This window comes from Panulirus ornatus, chromosome 11 (assembly GCF_036320965.1).
Source record: "Panulirus ornatus isolate Po-2019 chromosome 11, ASM3632096v1, whole genome shotgun sequence".
In the NCBI taxonomy this organism is placed as follows: domain Eukaryota; kingdom Metazoa; phylum Arthropoda; class Malacostraca; order Decapoda; family Palinuridae; genus Panulirus; species Panulirus ornatus.
In genome coordinates, this window is record NC_092234.1 from 11345426 (window position 1) to 11360373 (window position 14948).

Below are 14948 nucleotides of genomic sequence, written 5' to 3' on the forward strand. Positions count from 1 at the left end.
TACACATGCCTTACACTCATGATAAAAGACTTCTCACTTCTAGCAGCTTACCTCCCACACCATACATTTTTAAGACCTTCCACAAAGCACCTCTATCACCCCTATCATATGCCTTCTGCAGATCCATACATGCCACAAACAGAATCACCTGTTCCTTTTAATTATCTTTCACACATTCTTCAAAGCAAACACCTGATCCACACATCCTCTACCACTTTTGAAACCACACTGCTCTTCCCCAATCTGATGCTCCGTACATGCCTTCACCCTCTCAGTCAATACCCTCCCATACAATTTTCCAGGTATACTCAACAAACTTATGCCTTTGTAGTTTGAACACTCACCTTTATCCCCAATGCCTTTACACACTGGCACCATATGTGCATTCCACCAATCCCTCGGCACTTCACCATGATCCATACATACAGAGAATATCATTACTAGCGAATCGACAACACAGTCACCCCCTTTCTTACTAAAGTCAACTGCAAGAGTATCCACTCACGTCGCCTTGCTGGATTTCATTTTCAGTACAGCTTTCACCACCCCTTCTCTCTTTAACAAACCACTAACCTTGACTGTCTCACTTCACACAGCACCCCGACCAAAACACTTTACATCTGCCACACTATTATCAAACACATTTAACAATCTTAAGTAAAACACTCATTCCATCTCCTCCTTACTACCTGTGATCACTTCCCCTTTTGCCTCCTTCACTGATGTTCCCATTCATTCTCTTGTCTTTTGCACATTATCTACATCCTTCAAAAACATTGATTTATCCTCTCTAAAGTTTAATGATATTCTCTCACTTCAACTTTCATTTGTTCTCTTTCAACCCCTGCAACTTCCTCTTGACCTCCTGTTGCTTTCTCTTATATATCTCCCAATCATCTGCACTCCTTCCTTGTAAGTACTGCCCAAATGCCTCTTTTTTTCCTCTTTCACTGGCAACGTTACTTCTTCATCCCACCACTTACCATCTTTGCTAATCTGCCCGCTTCTCAAGCCACATGCATCTCTTGCACATGCCATCACCCACTCCCCTTACTTCATTTGTTCTCACCTTTTACCATTCTGCACTCAATCTCTCCTGATGTTTCTTCACACAAATTTACTTCCTAAAGCTCACTTCCTCTCACGTCCCCAACATTGTCTCCTCTTTTTCAAGGTAGAATTCTTTCTCCCTTACATAAATAATCCTTTATTGGATTTCACCAATCAGCTGAAAATACACAGCTGAGGTACAGATATCACAGAAATGGTTGGTCAGGATAGTTACCAGTTAACTATACATGCAAGAGCTTAAGATAATGGAAAGCTGGATACTTCCATATGCATATGATTGAGGTACATCTAGACAGACAAGGTGCAGATATGCAAAGATGTTTACAGAGTAAATAGTATGGTTTTCATACATTAGGAACTTGTTTGAACATTAAGTGATACACGTTACCTTAATTCTGTAGACATAATCGTAGACTTAAAGCAAAACATTTATCATTATTCTTAAATGTTATTCATAACAATGTTTCAAACCGATGTAATCAGAAAATCATTCCATATGTTAACAATCCAGACGAAAAATAAAAGTCTAACCACATTTGAGGTAAAACATTTTCCCATGTCGAAAAATTACGATGACTGAAATCAGATGAATTAAGTAGCCTATTCAACACGTTCAAAACAAATGATAATTTTGAATATTTGAATTATATCACCTATTAACCTTCTCTTTTCTAAGCTAAACATATTAAGTACTTTAGTCAACTCTTGGAGTATTTGCTTCTTAGTGGGGAAATCATCTTGGTAGCTAGATGCTACACCTTGTCCACTCTGTCTTTTTTCAAGGAAGGTGTCGAAAACCTAACCCAATATTCTTTACTGGGATGCATCGCACCAATGAATTCCATAAAGAGGATTATTTTCCTAGGTTTAAATTCGAATGCCCTCCCTATGAATCTGAAGACTTTTGTTCACTCCTAGGCTTAAATTCGAATGCCCTCTCTATGTATCTGAAGAATTTTGTCACTCTTTTCACTGCTGACTTGGCTTAAAAGTCGTCATAGAATATTATGGCCAAATCTTTTTCATTTACCTTTTGCAGCTCAACAAAATTTAACCTGTTTCTTACCATCTTGCTTTTACAACCAATATATAAAACTACACTTACTGATATTAAAATTCATGGGCCACCAATGAACCTAGTACATCAGTTTGTCAATGTCAGTTTGAAGATTCTCATGTTCATCTGTGGATTTATTTCTCAGCTTGTTATTATCTGCAAAGTTCAAATGCAGCTCATTATGAATGTCATTAACATATATATATGACAAAGAGAACCGATCCTAAAATTGATACCTGTTGCGCACTTGTTGCATCAAAGCATTCTATGGCGTGACCCTTGATTGTAACACTTTATGGCCAGTCAATCAATTACCTAACCATCAAAGTTCAACTCAATGTATAGCATGTGACTTAACCTTTGCTAGTTACCAGTGGTGTCTGTAAGGCTAAGTCTTCGGCCTCTTGCTCAATATGATCAATGTTAATGACTCGAAAGAAGTATTACGTTCATACCTGTATACACACACGGATAATTCCATGGTCATAAGTTAGGAAGATTGCCCAGACTTGACAAGGAAGAAAAAGGCAAAGATATAAACACAATCGGGCAGCAATGTGTGTTTGAGAGGGACTTAGGGAGTCCAAATCAATCCTTAACCTGTTACTAGAACACCTCAAGAGAGTTGTTAAGGTAGACACAATGCTGTCTACCGGCAAATGTCAAAATACTTTGGCACGCTCATAAGGAAACGAGAGTATTGACGGCGGAAGAAAAAAATGTGTTAGAGAAGTACTGGATAAGGAAATGTCCACCACCTATTTACTAATACTATGCAATACCACGACCCCTTGATGGGATTTCTGCTGCTTTAAGGGTGCATTCCAAACTGAAAGCACGGTAAGGTAAGAAAAAGTTCACGATAGGCTGTTCTGTTCGTCCATTGACAATGATATGGGGATGCGTTAGGTTGCCTAAGGTCTAATTAAAGAAATCTAGGGCCAATATGCCGGATTCCATGGCTGGGAGTTAGATAAGGTCAAATGATAGGAAAGTTTTAACCCAACATTGTTCTACCTAGACTTCATGGAAGCGAAGGGTTGGAGCTCTTCCTAAGACCCCGATAGTTTTAAGTTAACGCACGTGAAATGGGTATTTTCGCTCGTGAGAATTGCTATTTGTATGAATATATTTTCTCTAGAAAAAAAATTGAAAAAATTGCCATGAGTCAATAAAGACAAATAGTCTGCAATATAGTACTTGGCCCTCCGGTGCCGTTTAATCAGCAAAATAACCTTTGCTTTCTGATCACGAATGAACTTTTTCACTCGTTTCCGCTTCCAACATATAGGTTATCTCTTATCGCCAACCCGCCTTTCAACTGTGTTGAGTCAGACAATAAAGATATCGGTCGATTAAACATGACAGTTTCTATCACACCTGGCACCATGCCAGAGTATGACAACACTATGTTATGCGCTGATAAACTTTCAATATCGTTACCCACGTCCGAAAAAGAAGTACATACGAAAGGATAATATCATCGTCAGCCATTCGTCGCTAGTAAAGGCACGTGTCGACCTAAGTAAATTTCAACAGGTGAGATGCTCAATCATCAGTACACGTGTGGAAATGGTGATAGCTATTCTTATCATTAAGTGCACAAACCACCTAAATATCGTCACACGACATAGCATTTTGGGTAGTTTGACAGAAAAACAACTTAACCGATGATTTTTCAGCTCTATTCAATCCATCTCTAATACATATATATATATATATATATATATATATATATATATATATATATATATATATATATATATATATATATATCCCTGGGGATAGGGGATTTAGAATACCACGTATTCCCTGCGTGTCGTAGAAGGCGACTAAAAGGGGAGGGAGCGGGAGGCTGGAAATCCTCCCCTCTCGTTTTTTGTTTTTTTTTTAATTTTCCAAAAGAAGGAACAGAGGGGGACCAGGTGAGGATATTCCACAAAGGCCCAGTCCTCTGTTCTTAACGCTACCTCGCTAACGCGGGAAATGGCGAATAGTTTAAAATAAATAAATAAATAAATATATATATATATATATATATATATATATATATATATATATATATATATATATATATATTCCTATGAGTCCATGGGGAAAATGAAACATCATAAGTTCCCAAGTGTAATAATCACATCATCAGGGGAGACACTAGATTGTCCTGGAGGGGGGGGGGGGGGCTAATGTTCTGAGCGTTAAAGAATGTGTGGAAGGCGAGAACGTTATCTTGCAGAGCAAAAATGGGTATGTTTGAAGGAATAGTGGCTCCAACAATGTTATATGGTTGAAAGGCATGGGCTATAGATAGGGTTGTGCGGAGGAGGGCAGATGTGTTGGAAATTATATGTTTGAGGACCATACGTGGTGTGAGGTTATTTGATCGAGTAAGTAATGAAAGGGTAAGAGAGATATGTGGAATTATAATGTGGTTGAGCAGAAGAGGGTGTGTTGAAATGGTCTGGTCACATGGAGAGGATGAGTGAGGAGAGATTGACAAAGAGGATATACGTGTCAGGGGTGGAGGGAAGGAGAAACGGGAGACCAAATCAATGGTGGAAGGATGGAGTGAAAAAGATTTAGAGCGATCGGGGCCTAAACATACAGGAGGGTGAAAGGCGTGCAGGAAATAGTGAATTGGAACTGTGGAGCCTGGATGTGGAAAGGGAGCTGGTTTCGGTGCATTACACATGACAGCTAGAGACCGAGTGTGAACGAATGTGGCCTTTGTTGTCTTTTCCAAGAGCTACATCGCAGGGGAAAGAGAGATGATGAAATTTTTCTTTTTAACTCAACTTTAATTCATCACGTATATATAGCCTTAGCTGTACCATATTCGCTATCTCTTACGTTCTCGCTTAATGTATTTACATGCTCTCTCTCTCTCTCTCTCTCTCTCTCTCTCTCTCTCTCTCTCTCTCTCTCTCTCTCTCTCTCTCTCTCTCCTCTCTCTCTCTCTCTCTCTCTCTCTCTCTCTCTCTCTAAGGGCAATAATGTTTGTGAATTTCACCAGGATTGGTACCTGTCCCGATTTTCCCGGCTTAAGAGCTTTCACAGACCTATCTTTCAATTTTACCCATTGGGGCTTAAACTTGGAAACTAACCAATATATCACAAACTAAGGAGCTACATTCAACGCGCGTCCGAGACCTCTCTTAAATTAGGTTCTACTGAGAAACTGGGGACCGGTTCGGTTCTAAAGACATTCCCTAAGATCATGGCCCTTCCTACTGCGAACGGAAATCTCAATTTTGGTACCATACTTAGGTAACGAACAGGAAGCGACCAACTGTAATCGTCTGGTCTGTAAGGTACTCGATGATAAAGATAACCAGAAAGCGAATGGGCGACTTCCTGCAAAGCAACATTTAGCCGAGTGAAAACAAAGATTTAGGTGAAAAGTCAGGTGTAAAGACCCCCCTTACATTTCTATGAGAGTGACCTGCTCTAGAGAAAAAAGAAAGTTTTACGGATTTTTGTACCTGTACGCCAGAGGCACTTTGACACTACAACAGATGGGAGGCTGATTAAGAAGCCTGATTACCGGGCAGGAATAATGGAGGCTCATTCAACTAAAAGAATCTTAATGACAGGAAAAATGGACATATGTCTAAGGAGCCTTCTAGAAATAGAATGATTTGCCAAGAGTGGATTTCATTTTTTTTTTTTTTTTTAATATATCTGTAAGACACGAGGGAAGCAAAATGCGACGAGGATTGCATTAACTTACAAGGGGACATAGACAAATTCGGTGAGATTATTAATGGTTATTGAAACTCAACCCAAACAAATGGAATTCCGTTAAGACAGGGTGAAGGGCCTCCTTATGAATATCATTTAGCACTATACACGCTGCAGGAATTTATGTGCACAAGGAACTTGGAAGATGACAACGTACCTAACCTGTTGCCAGTGTCTAATATGAAAAGACTAAAATTTAGACATACTGTCTACTTGAAAAACCATAGAATAGCAGCATTCAAACAAAATCATAAAGGTGTTCCAACAGGCTGTTCACATTCTACATACACGAGAATCATGACCTATGGTCAAACGGAGCAACTACCCAGGGGCCCAATGGCCGTCAAGGACCAAAGCGAGGCCCTTGCTTGGCTTTGTCAACAATCCAATCAGAGCACTCAGCCGCACGTTCTTTTCATAAGCGATCCAACTAGAGCACACAGTCGCACGTTCCTTCCATTCTTTGTTCGTATCTCTTAATTCTGAAGTGTCAGAACAATCTATCCAACGTGCAAAACCTTGGCAAGCATTTTCATTTGTTTCCATGGGTAACTAACTATGTAGAGGCTCCCTAGCTACATGTAAATAGTATGTGGGGTGGGACGTGTTACTGTAGCCGCCCTTCTGATAATAGAAAAGCAGATGTGGTAGTTAGATCATGGTCTCAAATTAGGCGATTCGGTGAATGGGATTTGGTAAGTCTGACCAAAGGACTGGCTTGACCCTCTTTCACAACTTTCCCGTGCAAACAGGTACAGTGATAAAGTATGACGTCACATGTGCCCAATGTATCACGTTCCACTCTGATTAGAGAATAAGATTGATCGATTTCATAAATTACGGGAAGTAAGGGATGTACAGTGCAAGTCGATTGCAAAGTTTTCCAGTAACCAATATGCTGCAATACTTTAATTAATTTGCGCAGGTAATCTGAACAGATACAATAGAGGGGTGTACGTTACATAGAAATTTACTACTTTATGATGAATAGTGAGAGCGAATTAAGAGAAATATGACAGGCGAGAATATATATATATATATATATATATATATATATATATATATATATATATATATATATATATATATAACAATGATAGCCTTGAAGGGCCTCAGCTGGCCGTGCTGTCTCAGTTAACACAAAATATAACAAGAGGAACAATAGCTGACTAGTAATAACAAAGCAAGGTTTACATGCGATACCTTGTCGACAGTAATAACAACAGGCTGGGTAATGTTTCTAGAAGGTTGGGCCCTGGGGTCATCAAGTACACGCCACAGCTTAAACTACCATGAGTTGCCAAATAATCTAAAACACCAAGGCGACACTGGCAAACATTACACTGCTACAGCTTACCCTGCCGACTTTACCAAAGGGGAGTACTCATATCGCCGACACCATGGTGTAGTGAGTGATCAGGTCAGGTCTTCATCATCAGGCCAAGTTCCAGCAGCGTAAATTATGTCAGTAGTGCCTGTGTCCCACTCCATCGTTAAAAATATCAGGATTTTCCACGATGGTACCTGGAAAATGTACGAACAAGTATTTTCACCTAATTCACAGAATAATGGATATATATATATATATATATATATATATATATATATATATATATATATTTTTTTGCATGGGTGCCATCCTTGCAGGACTGAGATACATGATACTGAGTAATATGACTCCCGCAAGAAGTATTTCGCCAAGTGCATTCGAGTAACTAAGCTGGGTTCTCAATCCTCGCCGTTCCGCTTCTGCGACTAGCATTATTAGCCAGAATGGTCCAATAATTGGACAAAGCTCAAGATGTTGATTATACTGCGGTAAGTGTTTGGCATTCCTGAATATTCTGACATGATTGGTAATGGGCGTAAATCGTGATTATTGGTACAATTCTATTACGAAGTCGTATCTGGAGGGAATTTGGTGAAATGTGTGAGTGAGATATTATCGAAAAAATGGGTAATCTAAAGCCGTGAACAACGATTCCATCATGGAACTGTATGGTGATTCTGGAATCTAGGCTCAATGATAATATTTGTGATGGACGTAAAATAGTACTTAAAATAGCACTTAAGACAACAGTACAACATATGTGCAGTGATAGATTCCTTATTTAAAGAATGGTACGTTAAGCACTTCAAGTAAAAGACTGTGCTTAAACAAGTAAATTTTGAACATTGAATTAGAAAAAGGTTGAATGAGAGGTTTGGGCTGAAAATATGTAAATTCAGTGGTAAAAAAAGATCCAAATAATGTGTCCGGGAGGGAATGGTACGGCTGTACAAAAGCACCCCTGACGACAGAATCCACGTCGAAATATCATGATGTAGGAATAAATTAGTTGTTTATATCAGGCTATTATCTACCATTTCATAGCTAAAAATCCGCCATCAGACACTAACTGATGAGATGATGTATGGTCATTAACTTGAGTTTGTTTTCTTAAATATGAGATTGAAAAATCTGCTGAACCGTAACTGACAACAGTGTACAAAACATATATGTATATTTGCGTGTGTGGACGTGTGTATGTACATGTGTATGGGGGGGGGGGGTTGGGCCATTTCTTTCGTCTGTTTCCTTGCGCTACCTCGCAAACGCGGGAGACAGCGACAAAGTAAAAAAAAAAAAAAAAAAAAAAAATATATATATATTTTATTTTATTTCATTTTATTATGCCTGATGGCTATTTCCTGCGTCAGCGAGGCCAGGAAACTGAAGAATGGCCCATCCACTCACACACACATCAACATATGCATTCACATATATACATATGTACATATACTTGCTTGCCTTATCATGAAGATATATGCCCAATCACCACGAAAAAATGTGTAAATCGTGGTAAACACAAGTGAGAGTTTCTAAGTTTTATATTATCCTAGCGTTTCGGCTTGCATAGAGGCCTCCTTCAGAGAAACTGAATAAGATACACACATACTAGTGTAATATACTCCCGCAAGAAAGTACTACCTCGCCACTGCATTCCCTATTCTCAGCTGGCGGTTTCTCATTCCTCCGCCGTGTTCCCCTGCCTTCTGCGACTAGCCATTTTTGCCAAATGTCCCATATAACTTACAAAGCGCTCAAGACTGTTTATTACTTCTTCCGTGTACGTGTTGGCATTTCCACAAATTTCTCACTATGATTTTAGTTATGGAGCCGTAAATCGTGATTTTGGTACAATATTCTATTACGAAGTCGTAATTCATGATTCTGGTAACATCTGCAATCACAAAGCCGTGAACATTCCATCATGGAACCATGATCGTGATTCTGGAATATTCTAGTCTCCGTACAATGATTTAATACTTTTTGTATTGGTCGTAAAATAGTAACTTAAACACTTTGCTACACAACTAAGCCAAGTACCAAACATATTGCAGTATAAGATTCCTTATTTTAAAGAATGGTACCGTTCAAGCCACTTTCATTCACTTAAGCACTGTGCCCTTACAAACAAGTATCAGTTCTGTTGTAATCACTTTGAATTAAAATAACGGTTGCAAAACTGAGGAGCTTGGCTTGAAAATATTGTTATATTCTAGTGCCGTAAAAACAAGATTCCAAAAGTAAAGAATCTGTCTCCGGGATATGACCAATGGTTAGCGGCTGTACAATAAAGCACCCACTGACATAAGTTAAGATACCACGCCACAATATCATGATGTAGGATAATTAGTTGTTATATAATTCACTCTATTATCTACCATTTCATATGCTACAAAATCTCTCTCCTCATCCAGACCTACAACTGGATACGTATGATGTATGGCCATCTTCGATTAACTTTTATTTCTTTTCTTAAATATGAGATTATAAAATTTCCTTTCTCATCCATTATACCTCACACCACGAGGTGTGGCAAAAACAATTAGGTTGGGGGAGGGGGCTCAAAAATATATCAATATTACAGTAAATAAATAAATAAATAAATATGTGCTGGAAATGAGATGTTTGAGGACAATGTGTGGTGTGAGGTGGTTTGATCGAGTAAGTAACGTAAGGGTAAGAGAGATGTGTGGAAATAAAAAGAGCGTGGTTGAGAGAGCAGAAGAGGGTGTTTTGAAATGGTTTGGGCACATGGAGAGAATGAGTGAGGAAAGATTGACCAAGAGGATATATGTGTCGGAGGTGGAGGGGACGAGGAGAAGAGGGAGACCAAATTGGAGGTGGAAAGATGGAGTGAAAAAGATTTTGTGTGATCGGGGCCTGAACATGCAGGAGGGTGAAAGGAGGGCAAGGAATAGAGTGAATTGGAGCGATGTGGTATACCGGGGTTGACGTGCTGTCAGTGGATTGAATCAAGGCATGTGAAGCGTCTGGGGTAAACCATGGAAAGCTGTGTAGGTATGTATATTTGCGTGTGTGGACGTATGTATATACATGTGTATTGGGGTGGGTTGGGCCATTTCTTTCGTCTGTTTCCTTGCGCTACCTCGCAAACGCGGGAGACAGCGACAAAGCAAAAAAAAAAAAAAAAATTATATTTATATATATATATATATATATATATATATATATATATATATATATAAATATATTACAGTATGGGGCATGAGAAAAGTGTAAAAAAATACATTGCTTGCCAACTTAAGAACATAAGAAGTGAGGACACTGCAAGAGGCCTATTGGCCCATGGTGAGCAGGTCCTGAGTCTGTCCACCGTACAACCAACCGCCTGAACCCATTGAACATCCAACTTTCGTTTAGAGGCAGACACAGTTTTTACTACTATACTTGGCACCTTGTTCCATATCTACGACCCTAATCCCGAACCAATATTTACCAACATCAGACCTGATTTTTTTTTTTCTAATTAAATCCATTATTTCCTGTCCCATCCAGGGAGCGCCATTCAAAAATTTATTCATGTTACCTACATTAATGCCCATTACCCATTTAAAAACTTCAATCATATCCTCCTCTTAAGTGAGAGTAAATTCAGTCTTTTTAACTTTTCTTCATAAGTGAAGCTTCAAATTCCAGGGATCATTCTTGTTATTCGCCTTCATGCTCTAAACAATCTATATCAACTGCAGAGCACGGAGCCCAAAACTGTACCGCACGATCCAAATGTGGTCTCACCAACGTAAGATAAAGCTACAAAAATACTCTAGAAGTTTTACTGCTAACAGTCCTATTAATGAACCCTAACATCCCATTAGCTTATTACACACTGTAATACACTGTTGCCGCAGCTAAGATCCTTGCTCACCAGTAACTAAATCTCTTTTGCATTTCGTTTTACCAATAGTAATATTGTCCAGTTTGTAATCAGTGTTCCTGTCTTTACCCACACTGTTGTACATTTATTTATGTTAAATTCCATTTTCCATGAGCCCGCCCATTCTGATAATCTATTAAGTCCCTCTGCAAATTCACTGAATTTTCATCTGAGTCAATTATGGCCCATCATCTAGTGATCCATCAGAGCAAGACCAACACGTGACGGTCCATCAGAGCAAGACCACCACGTGACGGTCCACCATCTAGTGGTCCATCAGAGAAAGACCAACACGTGACGGTCCATCAGAGCAAGACCACCACGTGACGGTCCACCATCTAGTGGTCCATCAGAGAAAGACCAACACGTGGCGGTCCATCAGAGCAAGACCACCACGTGACGGTCCACCATCTAGTGGTCCATCAGAGCAAGACCAACACGTGACGGTCCACCATCTAGTGGTCCATCAGAGCAAGACCAATTAGAATGTGGTAAAACAATGGCGTACTGAAGATGAAGTTGTTTTAGAACTAACTGTGTAGTGAGGATGGGACTGCAGTGATAGGAGGATTTAGTGAATACAGGTATTTTCCTGCTGAAGCATTCCATACAGATTACTACATCCCTTAAAAGACACCGGGCAGCAGAAAACGTCGGATACAGGAATGACTGAATATTTGGTGTATAACTGAAAGATTCATATCATGAAATATGAATCAGCTTTTAAATCTTCGATTTGTAAAAAAAAAAAAAAAAAACAAGAAGATTCAACCTTCCATCTTACTCCAAATACCGTCATCATACCTCCCAAACGTATTTCCAAGGCAAGGTTGTTAGGTCTGGTTACGATACTAACCTAACCGAGCTTGGAAAAAGATTTCCTTTGTTTCAGAGTCCCGACTGCTTTGAAGGACTTCAATGTTATGCGGTAACAGGAATGTGGTAAACCACACAGATAAAATGTAAACCAGCTAAAATGATTCCTTCATTGCGTAACTATGAGGATAGATTGTGAGAATTAAACTTATTTTCTCTACGGAAGATGTGTCTTCGAGACATTTCTTAAATTACTTAACGAATTTAACAACGTCGATACTTAAAATTTCTTTAGCTCCATCACTAGCAAAGAGTTTCCAACAAGAGGAAATGCACTATAACATTGAGGTCACCGAGTTAATCTGGACTACAAAATGTCTTTACCAACGACCTTACTGACGCGTGGAATAACCTACCAAGAACATGTTATTAGAAACAACCTTATTCTCTTTAAATTAGGCTTAATCATCACCTGTCACTCTCCGGTACTGAGTGCATTTTAGAACAGCTGAGGAGACTTACTGTCTGCTAGCAAATACGAGAGTAGCTCTCAAGAATATGAACAAGGAAATATTAAGAAAGCTATTCATATCGTACATAAGGCCAAAACTGGAATTTTGGTCAACGCGCCTACAGAAGACAAAGACCTCATAAAGGAGGTGCAGGGTAGGGCAACACAGATGGTACCAGAATTAAAAGACCTTAGCAAGATACAGGGAAAAGTTGGAAGGCTTTAAATTTTCCTATCTAGAAGACAGAAGACCTGATCACAACGTTTAAGTTTTAAAGAGATCGACGTAGAGTGGACAATTTTGGAAATGTAGGGATATAGCGACCACAGGACATAACTTGAAATCAATGAAGAAACTTGTAAATAAGGATCTAAAACAATACTTTTATGGTAGGAAAGTGGTGGATGAAAGGAACAGGTTGAGGACATGGTTAATGCTGACACCGTGCATAAATTTGAGATGTATGATTATAAAGATGGCTCAAGAGACAGCGTTCCAAAAGCGTAAAACTCCACCCCGTACAGTGCAAATAGGTAATAAATATAAATTATACTCGTGAGACCCCGTTTCTATTACGAGACTGCCTTTCGGAGGGTCTAGCGCAAAGCCAGTAAAAATCGAATGTAAGAATGTAATTGTATGATTGTTATTTGTGTGTTATGGGGATATATCTTTACACTTGTGCTGTCCCGTCTCTTGACCTTGTATATTTATCATGCTTGTATGCCTGTATGTGTGTGTGCGCACGCCCAAACACACGTAATACTTGACATGCTGTCCAGTATTAAGTGCTAGATGGAGGGAACGTGTGTTTGTGGAATGAAAGTCAAAACCCACGCGTATGTAACAGAGAAAAGACAATAAACTGAGCCTAGGTGAGGAACTTGTTAGGCAGCACCTTCTCCATGGTCTGTGGTAGCCTTCCACCAACTATCAGTAATAACCTAATAGAAGATTTTCCACTTGCAGAGCCCAATCTCACGAACTTTCTTCACCAGTGCCGAAATTCCGATATCAAGCGCTCACCGCACTAAAATTTGGAGCCTAAAATAAAGTCGTGTGAGATACCAGTACATGTTGTGTTAAGCAGTAGATGGAACGAGCGTGTTTTGTGGGTTGAACACCAGCAACCCATGTGTATGTTAGGCAGAAAAAAGACAATTTCCTGGGTCACGAGAAGGAACTTGACAACCACTGCTGGCGGTGGCTCACAAGGCAGCCATCACTTGCCCGCTCGAAATCCAGGTGTCAGTACGTCTGGTCTTCTGTTGCCTGCCGCCTATTTCCTACGAGATTTCCCATCCGCACTTATCTACTACCGAGGACCTAACTACAACCACCGGGGGAATGTTTTTGTGAAATTCAGCCTTTAACGTGGAAGAAAACGTCCAAGAGAACATATACAGTGATCAAGAGTGTACCGAGAAAAGAGGGCAACAAGCAGAGGCGCCATTACGTAAGTGCAAAGGGACTTGCTTAGATACGTGCTTTCACCAGTTACTTTTACTGTGATTGTTTTTACAAATAGTTTTACAAATAGTTTTATCGACTATTCAACATCAATATGTCAATACTATTCTTCTAATATAATTGTTTTTCTTTCCCTTTTCACCATACCTTTGGAAAAAATTTCTTAAATGATACAAAATTAAATTTTGTTAAGCAAAGATAGCTTATTATTGCATTATATCAACCAGGTTCGCAGAAGAGTTCATATCTAATACCATAATGAAGTATAATACCATAATGAAGTATAATACCATAATGAAGTTTTTCGATAAACAGTCAAACCAATCAACATTATCTAACCCTAATTAGGGGTTTCGCCTCCCCCCCCCCCAACTATATTCAGCTTATCATTATCCATATGTGGCACAACCAAAAATAAAAATTGACCGCCAAAATATTTTTCTTTTTTAAGCTCATTGTTACATATGATCCTACCGTGAAGTCCTACATCTGTGGATGGACTATTTGCCCATTAAACTGAAGAATGATGAAGGCACACAGTAAATCGCAAGTGAATAAGCTAATCATAATTATGATAATTTTACAGCTTCCTCCCCTTACGATATTTTTTGGAGCGATGGTATGTCCTAATTTAATGAACCTTACCTAACCTAACCTAGAGGATGCTTGTTCCAGCCAAGGGTTTCTAAAACATAATCTTATAGTTCGTTATTTCTGTGGTGTGTAAATTGTAAAAATATCAGTATGGTATCAAGTGTGATTCACACAACACACAAACCAAGACCACTTAGAAAAATATCGAGACAATACCCTCACCAGACCATTCGTCTGTCATTCAACTAGCTTTGTATAATCACCAATTTATAGTTCATAGTTCTACCATCAATCAACTCAGGCTATCCGACAGAAAGCCAAAAAGACCCAAGTTGTTCTAAGACCTGAGCGATTACCGCTTCTCTTCCCTAAGAAATAATATTACCTTTATGTCATCTACACAATTAACAACCAATACATGGTATAATCTTACGACAGCTCGAAACAGTTTCAGCGTATTTCGGA

At 39.1% G+C, this 14948-nt stretch overlaps 1 long non-coding RNA gene across 3 annotated transcripts in view; it reads right to left on the reverse strand.

The window, feature by feature from the left end:
* The window catches only part of LOC139751276 (uncharacterized), a 38749-nt gene that overhangs the window by 23322 nt on the left and 479 nt on the right, over positions 1 to 14948 (reverse strand). For all 3 annotated transcript variants that reach the window (XR_011713322.1, XR_011713320.1, XR_011713321.1), the window contains exon 2: positions 7224 to 7390. This is a non-coding gene — a long non-coding RNA (uncharacterized lncRNA). The remainder of the gene's footprint in view (positions 1 to 7223; positions 7391 to 14948) is intronic.